The sequence below is a fragment of the Halyomorpha halys genome, unplaced genomic scaffold (genome assembly GCF_000696795.3).
Source record: "Halyomorpha halys isolate HHAL.00 unplaced genomic scaffold, Hhal_1.1 Scaffold482.1, whole genome shotgun sequence".
NCBI classification, from domain to species: domain Eukaryota; kingdom Metazoa; phylum Arthropoda; class Insecta; order Hemiptera; family Pentatomidae; genus Halyomorpha; species Halyomorpha halys.
The window spans coordinates 333,066-357,978 of record NW_027109248.1 but is presented as its reverse complement, the minus strand read 5'-3'; the positions used below and the strand labels follow the sequence as shown (position 1 = coordinate 357,978).

The 24,913-nt window shown below is 27.8% G+C and overlaps 1 protein-coding gene across 4 annotated transcripts in view; it reads right to left on the bottom strand.

Moving 5' to 3' along the window:
- IA-2 (tyrosine phosphatase IA-2) overlaps nt 1–11,786 on the bottom strand; it is a 174,449-nt gene extending 162,663 nt beyond the window's left edge. For all 4 annotated transcript variants that reach the window (XM_067047475.1, XM_067047477.1, XM_067047476.1 and 1 more), the window contains exon 1: nt 11,712–11,786. The gene's annotated coding sequence lies outside the window, so the exon portion shown is untranslated. The remainder of the gene's footprint in view (nt 1–11,711) is intronic.
- Nucleotides 11,787–24,913: the final 13,127 nt, after the last annotated feature.

Below are 24,913 nucleotides of genomic sequence, written 5' to 3'. Positions count from 1 at the left end.
CATATATAAAAGTAAAAGTAGAAAAACAACAAAAAAGTTGTATTTCAAATTTTATAACATAAAACGGTATTCGAGCCAATAGTTTCACTGAATATTAAAAATAGCATGTAAATATTTATCTGTTTAATGTATTATTTTATCCCATGAATCAATATGAATAATATTTCGTAATTTGTTAAAAATTAAAACATTTACAAGGAATAATTTAATACCTAAATATCTTGTCTCAAAGCTCTTTGAACTATTCTATATATTTCGTACTTATTTAATTCTTCTCCTTTACTGTGGAACTTATTTTTATATTTTTAATATTTATTATAGACTTTTGAATTATGAAACAAAAAAATAAAGTAATATTATTTTTATTAAAAACTTCTCAGTTTTCGTGCATCAAACTATCTTGATATCTTCAACTATCATCAATTCTATACCCAGACCAATTCTATTCCCACGTGTTTCTTATTTCTTTTCTCAGTCCATTCCCATTAATCTCCGAAGGCAACTGAAAAGATATTATTAAGACGGTTGAAGTGTTATCGTACTACTACCATTTCGATAGTTCCTACGTACATGAGACTCACTATATATATTTTTTTGGTTTTAATAAAGTTTTTCTCTCTCTCTCTTATATAATACTCACTAACTAAATCGAGCTAAGAATAATCTGTTCAAATTAATTTTATGAATATTATATTTAAATGAACATCAATGATTTATTATTAATCAGATAATCAGAAACCATCAAATTTGTCGAAGAATTTGGAGGGCTGATTAAAAGGGGACCGGTCAAGCGGAGTTTTTCTATTGTATAATAACTACTTTTCATTTAATAAAACTGACATCAGAGATCTCGCTCATTAAATTTACGAACTAGTATGAATTATTTTGGATTAAAGTATATTTGTAAACTTGGGGTTCATAACCTCTTAAACTATATTAAAGAAATGGTACCGCGGCTCAAATAAATTGATCATAATAGTTTTACATAAATATTTGTCTTGAACAATATATATAATAATAACAATAAACAATATATATATATAACCTGAACGTGAAATAAGTCCTTCAACTTTTACGTTTTAATTTGCATTAATTTATACTTGGCATTATCCTACTTCTACTCTTAGGTTCTCACATAGATTCGTATTGACGAGATCAAATTAAACCGCCTAGGAAACATAATATGATCATGCTTTCATTATCTTAGCAACACATTAAGGAATATCGCATCCAATCCTAAAGGTAGGAGGAGAGCCTTGTAAAATATTCAGGCAGTCTAGAAAGTTAGCTTCTGTTCCATAATGCATTTCCTTGTTGGGGTTAGTTATAGAAGTTGTCGTGTAAATAAAGTGTTCTTAAATTAAATTGTATTAGAAAATCTGAAATTTGAGCTGGGTTGTAAAAGATGACAGATAAATTAAACTTATTCATTAGATTAATTGTTTTTTATATATGCTTGTTTGAGAGTCGTTTAGTTTATTATCAATTTAAAACAATTTTGATCCTTTTTTTTCTCTCAACTTTTATTCTTTAAAATTTCTCCAACGTTTCGGCCCTCAGGCCATTCTCAAGGATACCTCCTACAAAAATTTTTTTTTATTCTTATATAACAATTACATTATTTCCTTCAACTACACACTGATTTCTTTGGCCCTACCTTACCCTACCATATTGATGTCATTTCTTTTTTAAATCTTAAAATTCCAGGCTAATTGCCCTTGTCACATCTTTAAAATAAATTAATCATTAAAATAATATCATAATAACTTCATAAAATTTTGTTTTTAAATAGATTTCTTACTTACATAACTTTTTTTAAAAAATGTATAACTTAGATTTAAAACTTTTTTACAAAACACTTACCTTCCTTCACTTACATTTACAACTTAAAAACAAGAACCTACCTTCAACAGGTTATGGCTCTGTTATCACCTCATCATATAACAATAATTTTTTTACCATTAATTTACATTTTTAATATAATTTAATTAACATTCATTTTTAATAATTTTGCTTATAACACAACTATATTTTTTAATATTTAAAATCCATAATTAATTTATCATTATTTTATGTGTATTTTTTAAACATACATATACCCCTCTTTTTTATTTTATTTTTTAACATATTTATTCACCTATTCATACTTTTATTAGTGTATATTTATTTCACATATACATTTGTACAATTTAAGGATTTTAACATTTATTTATTTATGAATTTTTTTATATATAATAATTACATATTTATTTTGCTCAAAATTTCAGAATAATGGTGGTTTAGTCCCTTCTGATTTGAAATTGACAGTATAATTTATATTTTCTAAGATGTAAATCGATTCTAATATTTCTCTTCTAAAATTATTACTTTCTTTATGAATGACCTGGACATTTTCAAAATAATAATAAATAAATTTATGCTTATTTAGAACAACATTGGAGAAATTTTAGAAAATAAAAGTTGAGAGGAAAAAAAAGGATCAAAATTGTTTTAAATTGATAATAAACTTATTCATTATTTTTGGATAACCAATGAGGCTGGATAACCAAAGGACATTTTTGCTTTGCAAATGTATGCAAGGTGGATGTCTAGAGATTTAGGAGTGCTGAAACGAGCATAAAATCCTTACTGTTGGATGTATTATTTATCCTGACTATGCAGAGCTCCTTTAGAACTTGATGACTCACATGACTATTGACTCACATGATGGTTATTTCTCAATTAAGAATTCCTCCATTTTATAGCTGTTTAGGAATGTTGCTGTTGTTTAAATGACAACTGTTTTTAGTACTTCAAATTCCTCCATATGCACATGTTTCTGCAATATACATGCCTTGCATTTTTTCTTGTCTTTCATTAAATAATTTTACTATCATTGAGCTTGTATTACATGTTGTTTTTCTTATTCATCTCTGATCAATATTATTAATGTTTTGATACAGTATTTTTCTTAGGACTCTTCATTATACAACCATCGGCTCATGGTATATAATTTTATTATTTTAAATTAAAATAATTAATACTTTTTACTGTAAAACTGTACGTTCTCCAGCCCATTTACAAATCATTGCATTAGAAGTTGTAAAATCTTAACAACCTTTACATTTTAAATTATTCATAACTGTCACAAAACTCTTGGTAATTTTTTTCAAAAATATATGGAATATATTTATGTCATGACATTTATGTCATAGAAGAAAATTAAAAAAACAAAACAATTTTGTTTGTATTTAATTTATTAATTAATAGTTAATTATTTATTTTACACTAATTTAAGTTATGGAATCACGACCGATTTTGTCACTTTCGTCTCACGTTCGTTCGTGTAGCACTCACTATAGCCCATAAAGGGTTAGGAGTTTAAGGGATGAACTTTGTAAAGTACTATTACTAGACCAACGGTTGTGCTATGTGGCGATTTGGTCAGAATCTCGATTGACCGCCAGACGCTCCCAAATCAACAGAGCTAACGCAGGGCTACAGTGAAGCATAAAATTAGCTTCCACAGGCGGATTTGAACTTGGATCCTTGAAGTTAGTAGCACAGTGCCTTACCACTGACCCACCTGTTCCCACAGAGCGGCAAATTACAAATTAGCTTATATCTCAACATTTATAATTTTTTTATTTCATACTTAATATCAATTATAAAATAGAAAATAATATTAATATTTTATATTAAGAAATTATTAAAATTATAATTAATATTACTATAAGAGATGTTGTTTTACCGCACCATTACAACCAATTGTTTGTAAGGGGGTTCTATTTCTTGAACAATGGTTGTAAAAGGAAGTAATTTGTTCTGGATCACGTTGATCTTGCAGACTTCTCCCAATTCATTTTATAGAGGCTAGGAGTTCTCCTAGGAGCTCTCGAATCCACAGGATTAATCAGAGCTACAATAACAGGATATGTAATTATCTGTCACAGCCAGATTATAATTCGGGTCCGAAAAAAAATATAAAAAAAAAATTTTCAAGACGAAGTTGTGATTTCTTCGGCAACAACTCTGTTTCCTTAGCATAAATCCGCCTCAGTTCATAAACTGCTTCAAAAAGAGTTTATCGTAGAATCTCATTAATCTTCCAAGCTTGATATAGTATTTTTTTTATTGCATCCACGCCTGCCGCTATATTTCGTGTGTATTTATTTCGCTACAACTGAAAAGCTCTTTCTCAATAAATTTTGGAGAGAAAGCTGAGAAATGACTATATCAAATCTCAATCTCTATATCAAATGAGTTTTATTTGCAGCAAGTGATCTTTTACAGTCTTAGTATTCATATAATAAACGCAATCAGATAAGAACTAGTATTAGCCATAAATATTAGTTTTGGATGGGCCTTTAGTCACTTTGGTTATTTTTTTTGGAGTGTTGGAGAAGGTTGGGAACTTGCTCTGTTTATGTTATGAACGAACAATGTTGAGGTCATAATTTATCCTAATATTTTAACTTTTTGTTTTTGTTTACCTTCTACCTAACCATTTCTGAGGTTATATGATAGGTAACCATTATTCTAAGTAGGTTGAGAAGGTCGAGTCTTGTCAGAATCGAACCGACTAAGAGGTTGCTAGGGTGACACCTCAACAACCTCGGCCACAAGGGCCCCATTATCTTAACTGTTCTACTTATAAGCTTATTTAGATAAATACTTTATTTATTCCTCTTTCCCGCGTTACGTGTCCCTTTATTGTATAAGTGTAGTTACTGGCAAATGTAATGAAATATTCAATAAATGTCATAATGCACATTATTATTCAAACTTATTTTTAACGTATATTCTGTCAGCTCTCTGAATGTTTGGTAGAGTTTTTCTGGCTTGGACTTGCGCAAGCAACTCAGAAGTCGATGAAGGAACGATGCGTAGGTGTTAGATGCACCTTCAGTCCCGTGTAATCCTACCCCTTCTGCCATACTTTCCCACATTAAAGAAAAAATAATTTGACAAATCTTAAAGTTGATATATAAACTATTATCACTGTAGTCGGTATTTAAATCCCAAAATTACAAAAAAAAATTAAATTTTTTATCCCCTATTTTAAAAAAACGTCTCAATGATTTCGATATCTTTGTTAGTCGAAAAAATGACGTCAGTTTTCGATCAGATGCAGTTTAATCCACTTTTTTTAAAAGTTCTAAGATATTTTGAGATTATTTTTGGGACAATACTTAGAAATTATAAAAAAAACTTTATAGTTCCTCTAATGTTTGATAAATTATCAAAAACTTCCGAAATTTCATATAAATTCGTTTTATCAATCAAATCTAACCCCAATGAATTAATATACTTAAGCGGTTACATCAAGAACTTATTAATTGTGCGGTGGTAGCAGGGTTCAATAAAATTATTGAACCAGGCGATAAATTTTGTATTGTTTTTTCTTATAAATAACGAAAAGATCAAACTTTTATTTTCCAAAAATCAGATTATTGATTAATTTTATGAATTGAAACAGGACTGTTGATGAAATATAGGTTTTTTATTAATCAAGCTCATGGCCATCTTTAATCAAATGCGAACCCCCTGCAGGCTAGAGATTGGGGGCCTTAAAATTATTTTCTGAAAAGGTTTTGGTTATAAATATCACGTTGGTTAAAACCAATTATTTATTTAATGTTCCAAAAGTAACATTAAAAAGGTTGACCATTTACAGGATAGTTAAATTAAAATTCATTTTTTATTAGAAAAATCATAAATTATTTCTCGAATGTCTATTTAAATACATCAGTTTGTACCAATATCAAAGATAAACTGCTTAATGTTTGTTAAAGCAATAGGACTTCTCAGCTTATTCTTTATTCGTTTTAATTTATGGATTAGATAAGGGGACTCATGGTTTAAAGATGGCACTGGTGGAACTTTTAAACTGATTAAACTGAATGGAATATTGTTTTCTCACTTTACTAAGAGTGCCACAACTTTTAAAAGTACCCATCGGGATTGTGAACATTAACAGCTACTGACAATAAAGGGGGGATCATTGAACTATTCATTATTTCCTATGGTAGAAATGTACCACATAATTTATCTTAAATATAAAGACAATGATAAGAAATTAATCAATGAATTCAAATGTAAAAATTAACTCTGATTTATCGATCAATATATAAATAAATTAAAATTTAAATAATATAATTTTTAATAACAAATAAATTGATAAATTTTAAAAAAGAAAGTTAAAAAAAAATACTCCGGTTTTGAAAAGCTAGCAGACAATTAAACTTTATTCATCCAAATTCCCTGGATTAATTATAAAATTTTATTTAGCATAGAAATAAAAAGTACAGAAATGATACCGATAAAGTTCATCGTAAATAACACATACGTTATATCAACAATATAACAGAAAGAATAAATATGATGGATTGTTTATGGGAATTTCGTGGAATGATATGATGGTGTTTTTGAAGTGGAAAGGGAAAAATGAACAAATAAACAGAAGAAATGGATTATTATTTAGTATTTGAATGTTTTATGAAATTCTTCCTATGCTGTTTTTTTAATAAAACAACTTCATTAATTTTTCGGGGTCTTCATCCTTAACATCAGTTAATCTAATCCTTGCAATTGCACCATTTTATTATGAACCTAATTAAACAACAATTAAAATATTTTAATAATAATGTCTTATCAGTAATAAGTGCCGTTTCATAATCACAAATTTTGTATCCTTCATAATCATTTATGTAACTTAACAATTCGTTTTTTGTTAAAACTTAAATCATTAATGTTCTATCTTCTTAGCATTATCATTTTTTCTGTTACATTGAGTATTAGCTCTGTATTTTTCACGGAAAACTTTATGTTCTTCTTTAACTATATATCTATTACATTTAATTTAATTTTTATAAATATTTATTTAATATTATTTATATTTTATTAATATTGGAACATTACTTAAATAAATCATCTTGCTGAAATTTAACTATCTATGATTATACTTGGTTTTTATGGTTGTTAGGGTTTTCTAACAAAAATTATGAATTAAGGATCTCAAAACAAGAAAAAAATTCTATTATATTCGTAAACGAAGTTAATGTTCGTAAACGCTTCGTTTAGGAGATATTCATGCCTGAAGGTTTTCATTGCTTATACCAAATGTAATGTAAATGCTCCTACTACTTGATTAATGAAATATTTACATTAACATTCATATTAAATTTTGTTCAAGTCGTTACTTCGAGCATTAAGACTGGCTTGGCATCTCCTATTGCAGCATTGGCCGAATGGCTCTGGATATGTTATTGACTCGCCCTCCAGGTCTAACACCACTGGATTTTTTTGTTTTGGGTGACATAAAATAAAAATTCTTTGCAAACACGGTCAATCATTTAAATTTTTTATTAAGAAGGATAATTGAAACCTGCGAAACTATAATTCATGTCTAGTACCGTTCCGCCAGTGCGGCTTTGGAAGAAAGATGCCTTAATACTCGAGGTAATCAGTTTAAACATTTAACATGAATGTTTATTAATAAACTAGTTGGAACACATATAATTCATTATTATAACCTACATAATTTATAACAATGAAAATCTTTGGGCGTGAATCTCTCCTAAACGAAGGTTTAACTGACGGACATACCTTCATAGGGAATTCTTTTTTTTTTTTTTTAATTCTTAATTCATATTTTTAGTTTGGATTCTTAAGCCCGAAAGACTTAGAAGTATATTTAGTTACGTTATTATATCCCCATAATGTTTGTTGAGATTTTTGATATCAGTCTTATAATTTACGATTTTGCTTGAAATTATTTTTGTGGGTTTCGTCGTTGTTTGATATTTGTTCGTGTAAAATCTTTAAATTGTGAATTAGTTAGTAATATTGTGCTATATAAGGGGCTGAGTTGTTTACGGTTAAGGTGTTATTAAAAAGCTTCGTAGATAAAATTCCACCAAACATTCTAATATATATATTCGTAGTGTTAGCTGGAAATCTTCTGATTGGCTTAAGCTTTTAGCTATCTTACATTTTATTCGTTGTGTGAAAATGAAAGTAGCGAAGAAAAGGAAAACAGAGAAGGAGATTAGGTGTTGAAGGAACATGATGGATGTGCTCGGAGATTGTTCTGGAAGGGTCTAGTTCCAACATGGACGTTTAAGCGCTAACGTGCATAGAGATCTTTAATTCAATGTGGATTAATATTTTTTTTTTAATAACAATTTGTTTTGAACCTTTATAATAATTAGTAAGTTAGGTGCATTATACAGAACATGAGGGAGGCAGTACCCAGTACATCCTTCTGTCGTTTAGCTAAACTGTGTTATCCGACTAAGAGATCCTTCATCCAACTAAGGAGTTGGTAGGTTGTAAAGGTTCAAACCTTTACAGAGTTACATTAGGAATGTTATTTATTACCAACTGTTGTTAAACTTTAATGAGATGTCCTTGTATATTATTGTGAAACCGTTTATAAATTCTACGAATATGATTTGTTACCGTCCTTGAGAAGGGTCTCTTCGTGAGTTCAGTATACGTTTTAAAAATTGTGATTGGAACATATGAATTTTCTTTTTAGCAGTCCATAAATTTAATTACTCCTCAGATAGAAACTTAATGTATATAATGATTAACTAAAACCTATATGAACTTATCTCTCTAAATTTATGAATTAATGAGTTAAATTTAATTCAGTAGAATTTTTATACAGGAAAATTATTTATTCCATATTAAAAATTAAGATCATTTGTTTAATGTAATAAAAATGGACATGAACAATTATGTTTTCAATAAATTATTAATTATCTTAAGTACAGGAAATAACGTTCTTTCTGAAAAGCATTCCAATGTTCCATTTTGCCAAAAAAATGTATGACGATCAATCTTGAAGTCATTCGCGATAAATTTAAGAAGCGTTTTAGTTTAAGGGCTGTATTTATGAGCGCTCCTAAGTAAGACTTTACTAAAGATTTCCTTTAAGTGCACACCTTTGGATTCTCTTCACAAAATTGCTTAATAACAGCTTTTTCTCAGTTTTATTTTCTAAAAAAGCAATATTTTCTATAGAATTGTTATAAATGAAGCAAGAGTTTATAAAAAGAAAATTTTGTAAAGAGAAATGGAGGTAGCAGTTTAAGGAGACCTTTATTAAGTTATTCCTTAGGAATGTTCATTAATGTGGTCCTTCATTTTATTAAATATTTTATAATACTTAAATATACTTTTTAAGTCTTTGTTTCACAACGGTTTGTAATAACACTCAATAGATAATTTTCAAATTTTATTAAAATCATTTTGTTCAGTTTTAATCACATAAACAGAGAATTCGATTACTCACTGGATTTTAAGAAATATATTATTTTCTAATGGATTTTAATATATATTATTAAAAAAAAACATGTTTTGTCACAATGTTTACTTACATCATATTTGCTTCAGTCATTGCTCATTTTATCTATTTTTTGTTTTACGCTTATGGTGATATGTATCCTTTTAGTTTTTGATGTTTACTTATTTTAATTATTACAAAAAGAATAAGAATTTCTTAATAAAAGTTGTTGAAATAATAAGAGTTTAATACAGAATGTTTATTATTTTTCTAACTAGTTTCTGTCAATTATTCATTTATTTACAATTTCACTTAAATTCCGCTTTCTGTTTTATAATATATATTTGCTCTATATTGTTTGAACAAATTATATTCTTTTTATGTATAATTGATAGACATAATATATTTAATAATATAATATCAAAAAATATCAAAATATTGATATTACCATTTTAGTGTATTTTCATTTATTATTATTGTCTCGTTCAATTATTTTCTTTTAAATTATTATAACATTTGTTACTTTATTTTGATTTAATGTAATGTTAATTACTTTAATGCATATACGATATATAATTAATGCATGTACAGATAACATTTTATTTAAAGTTTATCACAACGCTCATTATTTTATTTTGTTTCCAAAGATTATAGCATCTATTCTTTAAATAATAGGCGATAAATAATAAGTTATGAGCTCCAGCTGTTATATTATGCTAGTGGTCAATAATCGATTTTTATATTGATTTAACATAAACCAAAATTGTTAGAAACAATTATCTAGTCATTATTATTCACCCTAACGTTAGTTATTTGATCTATTTTTATTTTCCGATTAAAATTATTGTTTATTGGTGGCTTAACGAAAATGGGCGTGGTTATTGTCGACATTTTTCTAACTAATGGTTATTTTTTAGTAATATTTATCTTTTTTTTATTGTAAATTTTGTTTTAAATAAATTCTGTTTATAAATAATTTATTATAAATAACTTTTACATTTTCGTTTTTTAATATTAATTAAATTTTTATGAACATTTATAAATATGTTTATAAATAATCATGTTTTATTGTTGTAGTTTTAAGTAATAATTTATTAATTTCAAATTATTAATGATAATAATTTATAATTAGATAAACAATATTTCTTGATAAATCAATATTGCCTAGAGATCGCCAGGATTAAACCATTTACCGGGCTGTCAGTTCTGACTGTCATGGAAGTTCATAGTTCAACCATTAGGGCTAACTTCATTGTAGCTTTGTGCCCAGTTGATAAAGTTAATTAAGTCAATACTGGCTTATATGTTGTGAATTTTACTTGTTCATATCTGTTCTAGCAATGTTTATAAAAAAAAAAAAATTTATATTTATTAAAATATGAATTATTTATTTACACCGAGTAATAAGTAGAATATAAAAATTCTTTGAAGATGGGTATCAATTGAGAATCTTCATACCTCTCCCTGTCCCTGTTCTGAGTAGGAGGTTCTTTGTCTGATGTACTAAAAATTACAATAACCGAAAATTGGTTACCAAAAATCTTTTAAAAGTGGTGAATGATTGGTGCAAATTGTGGAGATGCATTCACCATAACCTATCACAAGAGAATCGCTAGTTGTCCTTCACAACGGCCGTGTAATATGCACCACTTCAACTATAGTTCTATAAAAAACATATAAATAAACATTAAAATTAAGGATCTGAAAAGCATTATACATATAATATTGTTTTGAGCCTTGGTGTCTTTGAATACTATTATAGTTTTTTACTTACACTTCAGTGAGACTTATACAAAACAGATTAAAATTCTATTAATTTATAATCGAAAAATAAATTTAGAATGCTAAATAAAAAAAAGATGACATAAATATAAATTTGTATTATAAATAAAAATTACAGTAACATGCGGACGATTAGTAAATGGGTAATTGATTTAATTCTTGCACGTTGGGATTTCTCGTTGAATTAATGATTTTATTTCTTTCTTATTTCTGAAGTTTGTAATTGGGTCCATTGGTTTATTTAAATTAATATAAAAATAAGGTAAGGTACAGCTCTAATATGATAAATTTGATGTAAATCTTCGGATATTTGGGTTCACTTATGTTTTTGTTTCTTTGCTACAACCTACCTTTCTCTAGTTACCTTCCGCCTGTTTTTTCCTGTCAATATATTTAGACTATATTGGTATATATGATGGTGTTCAGTATTGAGAGTGTGTCTCTTAAATATATTCGTATTTAAAACACAGAATCATTGAGGAATAAACTTTGTTTTGATATTAAATTCGTACCATCTGTTTAGCGATAGGAAGCTTATTCTGAAATATAGACACCAAAGAAAGGTTTAACATATAAAGATAAAGCGTAAAGAGATAAAGTAAGAGATGCTAGAGATACAGACATGCACATTAAACCCTAGATACCCTAGACTTCCTACCTGAACGCTATGGGTGGCAGCCTCCCTGGTTACATGCCCGGCTAGGTCTGAGGCCCAGAGCTCCTCCGACGTCAGAGCGAGGTATTGATCGTACGCCTACTTGTTGATGTGGTCGCCATTCATCCGATGGGCGACATATTTAATACAGGTTCTCTTATATCTTGTCTCATCGAAGGCTTTGTCTCAATCTATGTCGTAACTGAAATGTCATTCGAAGACGTTTGGGGGATAATTTATTAACTTCCTATACAGTCGTGTATTATGTGAGGTTTAAGTAATATGAAGCAACCGCTCAGTTTTTAATAACATATTTGTATAAAAAGGTTATTACGTTTGAATATTTGAAAGATATTTAATATAACAAATTGATGTTTTATTACAAGCAAAATATAAAATTATTAATAATTTAATTCTGAAGAAAGTGAAAAGGCCCCAAAAGGTCGAATACTCATGAAAAATAAATAAAAATTACCCAAGAAAGAAGTTATTTCTCAATTTATATGAATACAAATGTAATGTTCGTTTGTTGCTTATGTAAAATCTCCGAACGTTCTTTACCGATTTACATGTTTTTTTCGATGCTGGGTGTCGTCTTGGGAAGGTTCTTAGTTATTGAAATCTTTCAATTATTGATTGAAAAAAAAAAAAGATCAAACTTAAACATTATTGGCGCATAACTCAAAATTTATACATTTTTTCATTATTCCATATCAGACATTAAGATTGATTCAAATGATTAACAAATATATAGCGTATCGAACGTATTGGTTATATTTTTAAAAATTATGTTATAGTATTTGTATTCAAGACATAAACATTATAATATGTACGTAAGTGTTTAATTTTAACTAAATTCATATCAAACATTCAATTGTGTTCATTTAATCTCTATGTAGTACAGACTCAACCATCTTGCAATAGCGAAGCATTTCAGAGTCAGCTTGTAATTAATATATGAAGAAAAACCCACTCATTAGGGAAACACTCACGGCTGATTTAACAAAATAATTTTATTTTAAACTATTCAATATTATAATTTACTTTATTGACTTATTTTATTATTATTATTTTACAAAGTTTTGGACATAGCTTTATTATTCATTATTATTGTCAAAATCTCTTTAGAATATTTTTTTAATTTATTAAATATAGGCCATAGTAGTACTAAATTAATATAATTCTAATATATGTGGTAAAAATAAGATTAATAATGCTACATTTACATAATGAGTTGTGATATAGTTGTAAAAAATAAAGAAAATATTTACAATATTTAAAGGTATATGCATTATAATAGTTATACTGATTGGAGAAGGAAAAGTTGTTCGAAACGGAAGGATTTACACGAGGAAAGGTTTGGTATGTGACGGATAGTTTTAGGGATAGAATTCCAGAGAGAAGTAGCTCGGATAAGGAAGGACTTGTTAAACCCAACATTTCGATAAGGATCGGGTAGAAGTCAGATTTGTATGATATATAGATGAGACACTAAATTTATTTATTTATTTAAGTATTTCGAACAATTTATTTAAGTATTTCGAACCCATTTACACTGGGTTTACACAGTTAGTAGATTACAATTGACTTGTTAAAAAAGTAACAATTACAAATTGAGAAAGTTACAAATTTACAATTACAAATTGAGAAAGTTACAAATTTACAATTACAAATTGAGAAAGTTACAAATTTACAATTACAAAGTGAGAAAGTTACAAATTTACAATTACAAAGTGAGAAAGTTACAAATAGCTATTCTGGCCTGTGAGTCTGCCTTTTCATTCCCGGTGATCCCACAATCACTTGGCAGCCATAAAAAAAGACCCTACAGCCCATGTTTTTCAAAGTTTTCAAATGCTGTATTAATTATTTTATTAATGGGTGTGTTGAAAATGGATCCTATAAAGATTTGAGGACAGATTCCGAGTCAGAACAGACGACCGAGGCACTGAGTTCTAACACGGTCTAGGGAAATATTGAGAGCTATACGAAGAGTAGAGCAATTTAAACTTAGTAGATCAATTTTAAACTTGGTTTCATGTGGGACTATATGCTGATCCTGAAAACAAATCTTTGAAGCAGTTTATAAGACTTCAATTTATGTTGTTATTTTTAATATTCTATTAATTTCCATTTATCTTATAATAAAATTGTCTCATTTAATTATTAAATGCTTGCTTGTCAATACTACTAATAATGCAATATTAAAAAAAAAGGATGAATAGTAGAATAGAATTGTAGAAGTTTCAAATATGATAGTAGATAGCTGATATATTGTAGGAGATACTAATATGTATATTTTAATTAATTTAAAAATGAAAATCTGACCAATTCTCATAAATAAAATAAGAAATTATTAAAAAATTAGATATGAAATGCGTTAGTATAATTGTAAATTAAAAGTGAATAAAAATGAAATATGTATACATGTCCTTATGACAAGAATGTAGAAATTGGCAAATTTTAATATAAAAGGGTTTTACTAAAAATCCTAAAAACTATAGAATACTCTGATAAAAAATGTTAATAATTTTTTTTTAAAATCTCTTCCTTAGCAATTAGTTCATGAATTATAGGTTAATTTTCTGACATTCAAGAATAATTTCATACTAGTGGTTGTAAATAGCTTATTATATATTATACACCTTAGAATCCCTTCAACCTTATCTAGAAAACAGCCGATTAATACAAATTAAATTTAAAATGTTTGAATTATTTTGAAAAACGTATTGGATTGATGTTAACCTGCAGGCTATTTTCCTATTCTTTCCTTAGTTAGAATATCACAATTTGATTAGTTGAATGAGGACGGAATTATAATCAGTCTTCTCTGCTCACGAAAGGCGGCCAATGAATTATTTGGTTTGATTTAGACAAACATCAGAACTCATCCTCAAATTGAGAATTTGTATTTATCAATAGATATATATTTTTGCAGAATATCTGTCCCTAACAGGCGTTTCTGGCTGGGGTTAGAAATAAGACTGTTTTTTTTTTTTTTGCTCAAGGATTTCATGGAAGACCTATGAATATCTACCTATCTACCAGACCAGTATGATTAGAAAAAGTACAGTCTACTAAACTTTTTAAACATTTTTTTAAAGTAATTTGTACATTTTCCCTCGGAATACCGTTTCTGGGGTTCAAAAACTATTTATATTCTGTTTATGAAAGATAATTATATTATCTAAGCGGCAAAATTAAAACATCTCTATGAAACTAATATTAGTTAAGGTACAACAAACGATTTCTGTATTAGAATTTTCATGCAAAGTAGTAAAGGATGTCATGTGAATTTACCAGCAGATATTTAAAACAATTCACATTATCATTTTTTATTTATGTGCTCATAATGCAATGCTTCACAATTGCTAGATTGAGGGATACAGATAAATAAATTGAATACAATTGAATGTTTGATGTAAATTAATATATTTAGGGTGTTCTTTTTAGGAAGTATGGTAAGTCAATTCCAATAAATTTTTTGAGGTTAAAAATTTCCAAAAATTGAATATATTTTATTCTATACTTTTTTTTTTTGTTTTACTACGTTTCGGTACTACTGTCCCATATTCATGTACCTTAAAAACCTAATTTTTGTCAAACTTTTAATTTCACTAAGGAAATCATGTCATCTACTAAAAAAACATGACTGAAAAAATTATATAAATATAGTATATATTATAAATTATATATTATAATATATTTAGTTATTTACACATTGGATTATTGATTAAATCAATTTCTTATTATACTTATTTAGTTAACAGTGGTAAAGAACATTATACAATAAATATATATGGTAGAAATAAGAAATATCTTCAACAAATCTACACGAAATTGGTAAGGGTTAAGGGTTTTATAAATTGCACCAAACCGGATCTGATTAAACCAATTAGAACCGGAGAAGTAAAATTAAACATCTGAAAAGTTATTCTTTATTTCAAACTAATATTTCGTCCTTATAAGGGTATTAAATCTAAATTTTCCGTTGGAATTGGATTAAATGTAGAGGAGTTATGAACAATTATGTGAACAACGGTCACCAGAACAAAAATTATTGATTCTCGTAATAAAAATTTTTGTTCTCATTCAAGAACAAAATTTAATTCGAAATTAAAAATAAGGTGAAATTTTTAATTTCTTTGAAAAATGGTATTAAAAGGTTTCAGTCGACGATATAAACGAATATGATTTACTTTTTCATTAAACTATTTTTTTTTTTACCTACTTTACTGAAATCCTCTTTTCTATTTTTTTTTTTTTTTATATTTAGTGTATATAAAATCATTAATAGAGTCAGTAATATTTTTTTCTCATTTTTCAGAAAGGGACAAATCGATTGATATATAATAACCATGTAAAAATGTATACTTTCTGAGCTGCGCACAAAAAATTGGAATATCCTATAACCTTCCCGAGAAAATCCTGAACATTTCGCATTAAGTCCCATCACTATAGGATAAACTGTATGGCAGCGCATCAAGTACGAAATAACAACTATTGATTTTTTTATATTCATTTAATGCCTCTAATTAACGTTTAGAGTCTCTATAAATAAACAATCAATAAATAATCAATTTTTTGTTTGTCATTAGCCTTTTTTTATTTAAGTGAACATTGTCCAACCATTAATTCCTCCATAAATAGATATAAATTACCTCTATAAGTATTCAGAATAAAGTTTTTGTCGAATTCAGAGTTTCTGATGGATCGTTCTCAGGAAAGAAAAATTAAAATTGTTTTTGCTGTTAGTTGCAGTAAAGATTTATTAATAACAATCGGGTTAAGAAAGGACAAAACTTAAACTAATCAAAAGAACATATTATTTATTGCCTAAGTTGTGATAATACGATTTGAACATTAATGGGAATACTCAGATCCATCAGCTATTTATAAAAATAAATCATACTAGATCGATTTACTGAACGACTCATTTCTCCGTGGTGCTCTCGAGGTAACTTCAATATTTTTAAATATTGCTCTTTTGAACCTCTAACCTTTTCAAATGTTGCGGATATTGTTTTTGATAGTTATTAAGTTGTTATTTTACGTAAAAGAGGTCATTGTAGATGCTACGGTTACCTCACGTTGTAGTGTTTAAAATTAGGAGATATCATATAATTATTTATATCATTATTTTATCATTGCTTAAGTTATGATAGTTCGCAAGTCGGAATAACAATAAGCAATAACATTTTTAAGAAAATTAAAATTAACTCTTCGTTCTTGTTTACTCAATATAGAGTATAAAAACATATTGCCTTATTTTTTTTTTAAATGTATGGTGCCTCAAGCGACGACATATTAATCCTATGTTTCAAATCCTAATTCACCCTCAAAATCAAATAATAATTGTATTTACATTATATTTAGTTAAATATAATTTAAACTTATTAGGTATTTTATGATTAATATTTCTTGCTTTATTGCTATTCTTTATTCATGTTCAAAAACGTTCTGGAACATCAGGACAACATTAATTTATGTAACAATAATTAATGGTCTTTTCAAAAACTAAATGTCCGAAAATAAATTAGAACTTTATCATTCACAAATAGGCGAATCTTTTAGGTTTTTTTTTTCTTATCAAAAGTATGGATCTACCTTTAATGAAACGTTAGCATAGTAATACAAAAAAGTATTTCGGTAATATGTTTACTGGTTTTAGAAATGATCAAATCAATTATTCATTTTACAACAATTATATTTATGAATTAAAGTAGTCTTACTTGGCTTTTTTTTTTGTTTTTTTAAATTATTCTCTCTTTTTTTTATTGTATAAATAATATATTTAAACTTATTCCATCACTTCACCTTCACAATTTAAAAACAAAAATGTATGTTCTTGTCATGTCTGCTGGTTAAAAATTTAAACATAATTGTGCTTTATTTAATTATTCATACCTTGGACGTTTCGGCGATATTGTATCCTCCTCTTCTGTATGAATAATTTAAAAATTTTATTTTCAAAATGGCCTTCTCAAGAAAAAAAGCTTATTTTTTCTTCTATCCAGAAGCGCTCGAGGTGATTCCCCGGATTTTCCCACACACTTTTCCAGTAAACTTCAATATCATCAGGGTATTTGCTTGATATTTTTTCTTTTTGCACAAGGTTTCTATAAAACTGGCGTTCATTCTGCTTGAAATACTGATTTTGTTTCCTCGCTATATCTCCGTACACGGTTTGCATTGTTTTTGGTTGTCTAGATAAAGAGTCAGCCTATCAATTAACTCGTTTCGATAAAGGTTATTATTATTACTTATTTTTTTATTAATTATTATTTTACTTTTTTTTTTTAGTAGTTGTTAAATTATTAGTTGTATCAATAGAGATCAATTCATATTATACTTATCTAGCTTAAAAATTGTATAGTCTCCACAATGCCCTAATAATCAAAACTGTAATATTTACATTTCTCTTATGTCTATCATTTTTATGTGTTATTTTGGCACCGACCGACAGATGTCATGTTGGATGTAATTTTTTAAATGGATAAAATAAAAAATAATATTTTTAAAATCTGTCCTTAAATAGCAGATACAAGTTCTGTAATTTGTAAATTCTCAAGGCCCCATATATGCTTAGGTGATATTTTGTAAAAATAATGTAATAACTCATTAATAATCAACTTGAAAAAAAATAATGGTGTTTCAAATACTGTATCTAGGATATTGTTGAACGTAATTTATGATGATGAGTTTTCTAAGAATAATAGTTTTCTTGATATTCGCCTAGATAAATTCACAAAATGATCTTTTTTTTCCTTGAAAAAAAATATTAGGTTTGGTAAAATTGTATCTTAGTGATTATCCAACATGAAAAATGCTAATGGGGAACATATCAAAGCTCTTTAAAAATGTTTATTAAATAGTACTTGTAATACTTCAGAAGTTATTAACAATAAACCTAAAAATATTCGGTGGCCATTTTGAAAAATCTGCTATATTAGGACTACAGACTCCCTGCTATAAACTCTTTTCCATCGTGCTCATCAAATATTTTTATACAAGGATCCATTGACAGAATTATTTACACTAACTTTTAAGTATATAATTTACACCAAATTTCCTGCTATTTTTACTAGACTTGGATCCGTTTGAATCTATGCTCAACATATGTACAAGAGCTAAAAATACCCAAGGCTCTAAAAATGTAATGTGAAATTCGTATATGTTCATACATCATTCATTTTAAAACATCATAAATTGGAAAATTATATTTAGAAATCCTTCATTACAGTTATTCCTGAAGTCACGTTCCACATTCAAAAGTTCTAAAGGGCACGAGGGCCGGCAGGGTTCATTGCGGGGGTGGAGTGAACTACAGGATAAAATTATCCGCCCTCAACCTTGAAAATGTCTAATTTAATATAAACTGCATTCAATAATTATATTTTTTTCAGTAATATATAATGATCAGAACTGATTATTAAAATAATACATTGTTATTATAACTTTATCTATTGCTGGTGGTGTTTAGCTCTATAAACAGATATAAACCATTCTGAAATTTATTGACCTCGATGTTTCTTAAAACCTTGATATTGATGATAATTATTCCCCTTAATTATTTGGTAAATTTATTTTAATAAATTTAGGTTTTTTGAGATGTATTTGTTTCATATTTTTTTCGCACTGCTAATCTTCTGAAATTCCAAAACACAACGATAAATTAGGAATAGATGGATATCTTACAAACGATCAAATAGTTTTAATTTTTTAATGTTTGAAAGGGTGAAAAATAAATAATTGTGGGGTATAAAGAATTTGATTTCATATTTGGAACAAATATTATATAAAACTTTATTGTATATTGTTTAAATACTAATCTATATTGTATTGTATAAATATTTTTATTTTCAGGAATTGTATACACTTTATCCATTTATTTGTTCTTTATGTCATCCGAACAACCCTGCAGGCTCTTCTGCCCATTAACAAGTTCTTACTATCAATTTGTGGACATATTTCATTTTAAATTGAAACCATTTTTTATTTATTCCAAAATGAATATTAGCCATATTTTTTAAATCCTAATCTTTTGTATATTTTAGCAGTGCTGATATCAAAAAATGATGTGCATTTTAAATTGTACTTTTTTTCTTTATCTCCATCTTTGTATTATAATTTCAGTGCGCTCTTTAATAGGTAGATAAGTCCGAAACGTTGATCATATGACATAAAGAATAAAGAAGTGAAAAGGGTATAAAATGAAGTCCTGAAAAGAAACATAATAAAGTTTTAACAAATAAAACCCTTTGAAACTTAAGTTGTAGGATTACAACTAATTATTTATATTTAAAACATTGTATATTTTTTCAAGAGTTGATATTACTTTGAATTCCCAAGTTTGCTTAGGTTTATTGTGCAGAAAAATAATTTATTGATACAGAAACTATATAATAATAAAGCTACTATAGTATTAACTGTATGATACTAAAGTTACTATAATAGAATCTTTACCTGGGTGTAATTTTTTTTTTCATTTTTCAAGATTCAGCCAAGTATACTGAATACTTATCGTCTGTTCTCCTCTTTACTTTTTATATTAATTTAGGGTTTATTTTACTTTGGTATTTATTTTATTGGATTGCTTTGATTATTTGTATTCTAGTTTTCACACTTATACTACGTTATTATTATCCTACACATATACTGTATTTTCTGATTATCCATTACTCCAGCCGTTACCTCCCTTTCTTCCTTAGCGTGCAACCTTATCTCACCACTATTTTTATTTCGTTTCCAACTCATTGTCAGTCAGAATTCATTTCTGCATCTTCTCATATTATTTAATTATTTATTTATTTACCTAAATCTATTACGTTGATATGTTATTGCGCAATACCTACGTCTCATTTACTTTCTTACTCTTTCCTAGTTTTCATTTTTCCATATTTGTTACTATGTCTATTAATTATTATACCAATGGTAAATTTGCATTTCTATTATTGATTACTGTACATTATGTTAATAATTATCTAATCTATTAATTTATATTTATATTATTTTGGTTCATTTTTTTCCTTTTTTAAATAATACCCAATGCATATTCTAGTGTTATCATACTTTAAAAACTTGTTTTCATGTAGCCCGGATGAATGTACCTTTATAAAACTACACACACACATCAGAAAAAGTTTTTAGAAATTACTGATATGTATATAGTAATATCTACACCTACTACTTATACTCATCGTCGAGTAGAGTGCTACCAATGGGTAGTTTCTCTACATGCATAAATAAATAAAAAAAATCTTGGAGAGCGGGGTGGTTCAGTGGGTAAGGTACGAATCCGGCTGTAGCAGATAATTATTTATTCAGTTACCGTAGCCGTCAACATTGAACGTTCCGGGAGCTCTACGGAATCCACCTAGCCTCTTAAAATGGGTTCCCTCAATTGGGGATAAATCCGCCATTTTTGTGTTATATTGAACAAAATTACCTCTTTGTATAACCGTTGATCAAGAAATTGTACTTACAAAAGTAATGAAACCCTGACCCTTCATGGGTTGTAATGGCAGTATCCTTCTGATATTGATTTTCAATATCTACTTCAATATCCATATCAGTGTAGATTTCATTGAATATAGAAATTAATATTAATTCAAATATTGATGGTATCAATTCCTCTGGCGATAGTTGGTTAACGATAAAATATTAAAATGTAATATATCGAAATATTTGGACCAACTTTTTCGCTCTATCATTGATTTCCTTTGAAAAAAAAAAAAAAAAATAACTTCAGCACTGCTCAACTAGGGTTGATACAAAAACCGACATTTTAGAAAACCGGTTTTCGAATAGTAATTTTTCCAGAAAACCGGTTTCGAATTTTTATAAAAAATTGTTTGCTTGAATATTCCGAAATTCGAACAAAAAATTTTAACAGAAAATTTAGAGTGATTAAAAACAGTTTTTGACTGAAATTATTTACTGTTCAATTTTATTGATAGCAATTTTTATGCAATTTAGTAGAACAAAGAAATAATAGTTGACCAGGATTGTTGTTTATGCATAATTTTCACATATAAGGATATCAATATTTTTATAATAGTGAAACGAGTTATTCAGCAAAGGGTTCGAATAAATAAAAACAATATATTTTCATATTTTTATAATAACCATATTATTTTTTAAAAAACAATGTTATTAGATACAGATGGATACTTATTAAAAACAATTAGAAAATATATAACTGTGTATTCTATAATGTAAATTATAATCAAAGCCAAAAGACCAGAGTAAATAAAGTTTATTCATACACACTTATTAAAATAAATTTTAGTTTTAAAGACAATTAAGCAAGGGACCGAGTATTTTCTTTCTATTCCGGGCAATTTTAATACAAATTTAAATATTCTATTTATTTTTTTGTTTAATGAAATATGATTTCAGAAAATAGAGGACGTCTATTGATTTGCTATTTAGCCGTGTCCTTAGTTTATTCACAAAATTCCCGGAAATAGAAAATACCTTCTCACTTGCAACCGAAGTGTTATTCATACATTGAAAACCAATATTTTCTACTAATAAACTGGTTTTCGAATTTCATAATTTTCTCCAAAAAACCGGGTTTTAAAAACCGACAAACCCTATGCTCAACCAATCTAAACTAAACTTGGCAGTTGTTTAGGACTCTATAAACTGCACTAAAGGGCAGAAATTGGATCTAATTAAATTAAAACCGGAGATATAAAATAAAATGTTTGAAAAACTTTTCCTTATTTGAAACACATATTTCGCCCTTATGAGGGAATTAAATTTAGTTGATGTAGGCTTAAAGAACAGACGCTCAGCTATTCAACGGCTATAATAACATAGGAATTGAATAAAATGAAGAATAGTTATGAACGATCATATGAATAATAGTCAACAGAAGAAAAGAAAATACTCTAAATTAATCACGGTGACTATTTTGTAATTGTTAATTAATTTTCTTGAAAAATAGTATTTAGCAGTTTGAGACGACACTAAAATCAAATACGCTTTGCTTCCCCCCCCCCCCCAAAAAAATGTATGTACTTTGCTCCCAAACCAACATTATGCTTTTATAATGTTTTATAATATTTTTTGTGCATATATCGAACTATTATTTCTTTCTGTTTGTACTCTATTGTTACGATTTTCATGGATAGATATTGCTAACACTTTTGGGCCATTTTGACCGTTGTTAAAATATAATTATTTTTAATTAAAAATCTAAAACTGTCTGAATCAGCAGCCATTACTTGAATTTTTTCTTCAGATAGAAGGTATGATTTTCATAAAATTGAAACAACCAGTTAAATAAATTTATTTTGACCTACTTTACGTGCTAATTATCTTTTTTGAAGAAATTCTTTCGTTCAGTTTTTATTCTATTCTATAGTATTTGAATATAGTGTCCTATTATTAAAAATTAATTATTTATTAATTGTCTTATTTAGATAAAATGCGCTTTAGAATAAAGGATGATATAGCCCTTTAAAAAAGTATGTCATTAAAGGTAGACATTGTACACCAATTATAGCCGAAGTTTCGGTTTTCCGTAAGTTTCGAACATTTAACAAGCGAACTTTGTGGCCCTGTCATCTTATATCTCTGGTTAGCGGAGCTGTCTATTGATCGCCAATTAAAAATACTCAAGGCCAATGCATGTTATGAATTTTTAATTACGTTTTAACGGTCTCATTTTTCTGCCCCAGTTCCTTGGAAAGAGTTTTATGGAAAAAAATAATCAATTGAATTCCCAATGGCTTCGTAAAAATGTTTATAGTTTCTGTCTCTGGAAGAAACTCAAGAACTATATAAAGGTTTAAAGATTCTATTGCAAATGAGGCAATTCCAGGAAACTTTATAAAATAATATTGAACTAGCCAATGATGCGACTAGGGGGAAATAAGTGACTTTTATTTTTTTAAAAGGAAAATCCACTGCACAGACAGCAAATTTGCAGTTTGTATAGCGATGATGCCTTTGGAGAAACCACTTGCCGTAAGTGGTTTGCTCGGTTAAGGAAACCGGAAATTTTGACTTGGGTCGTCCTTCAACTGTTGATGATAACCAAAATCAAGCATTGGTCACAGACAACTCTCACTCTACGACAAGGGATATCGCAGAAACGCTTAACATATTTCATGCAAGCGTCTCAAATCATTTGCCTCTTGTAATCGCAAAGGCGTAGTTTTCCATCATGATAACGCCTGTCCTCACGCATCTTTGCAGACCCGGCAAAAATTATTGAATTTTGGCTGGGATGTGATCTCCCACCCACCCTATTCCCCAGACCTTGCCCCAACAGATTTTCACTTATTTCGAGCCCTTGAAACTCTTTTAACAAGAAACACTTTTTTCCACAAATTCGCTCGAAGACTGCAAAACGCACGTAGAGGAGTTCATTGTATAAAAATCTGAGAAGTTCTGGGAGGCGGAATTAAAAAATTACCTGAAAGATGGCAATATTTAATTGATCAAAATGGGTCATATATAATTGATTAAAAATATTTACATGGGTCTGAAGTTTTTATTGAAATTACCTGTAAAAAACGCAACGAACTTATTGTACAACCCAATATATTGCTGCTCTTATTACCGAGATTTTGTTTTATGTGAAAATATTTCTCCACTAGTTAATTATTAAATTAATATTTATTACTACTAACAATGAAGGATTAATTATTTCAAATAAATAAAAAAGGAGGTACTTACGAGGTATTTTGAAAATTCAACAATCGAGTTCTGCTAAACTATATCGATGATAGCAAAACCGAGCTGATGTAAAAAGTACTATTTAATTATATATTGATATAGCTAGTTTAATAAAAATTAGACACACAGAACTATATACAATGTTAAAAGAAAAAAAAAGATAAAATAAGTAGATAAGAAGAATGCTTCTTAATAAAAGAGTAAAGTAAAATTAATAACAAAAAATAATGATATTTGTACACATAAGAAAACAAATAATTGCCCTCTAATGGTGAAAAGAAACAAGTTAATTTGGAAAAGGGATGAGAGAAGAAAAATAATAATAATAATAATATGTAAAATAGAGGTAGTGTTACTAATTAATTAAGAAGTTCAGAATTTATAAGAGAATGTCCTGGACCATCATGGGCTTCAGTTTCGGGTTGAGGTTGGGTTTCCCAGGTTGAAGGTCACTCCTCCTTTAACTGTCAGCAACTGGGGGGTGGAACTTCATGAACCGTTTTTTGATGTAA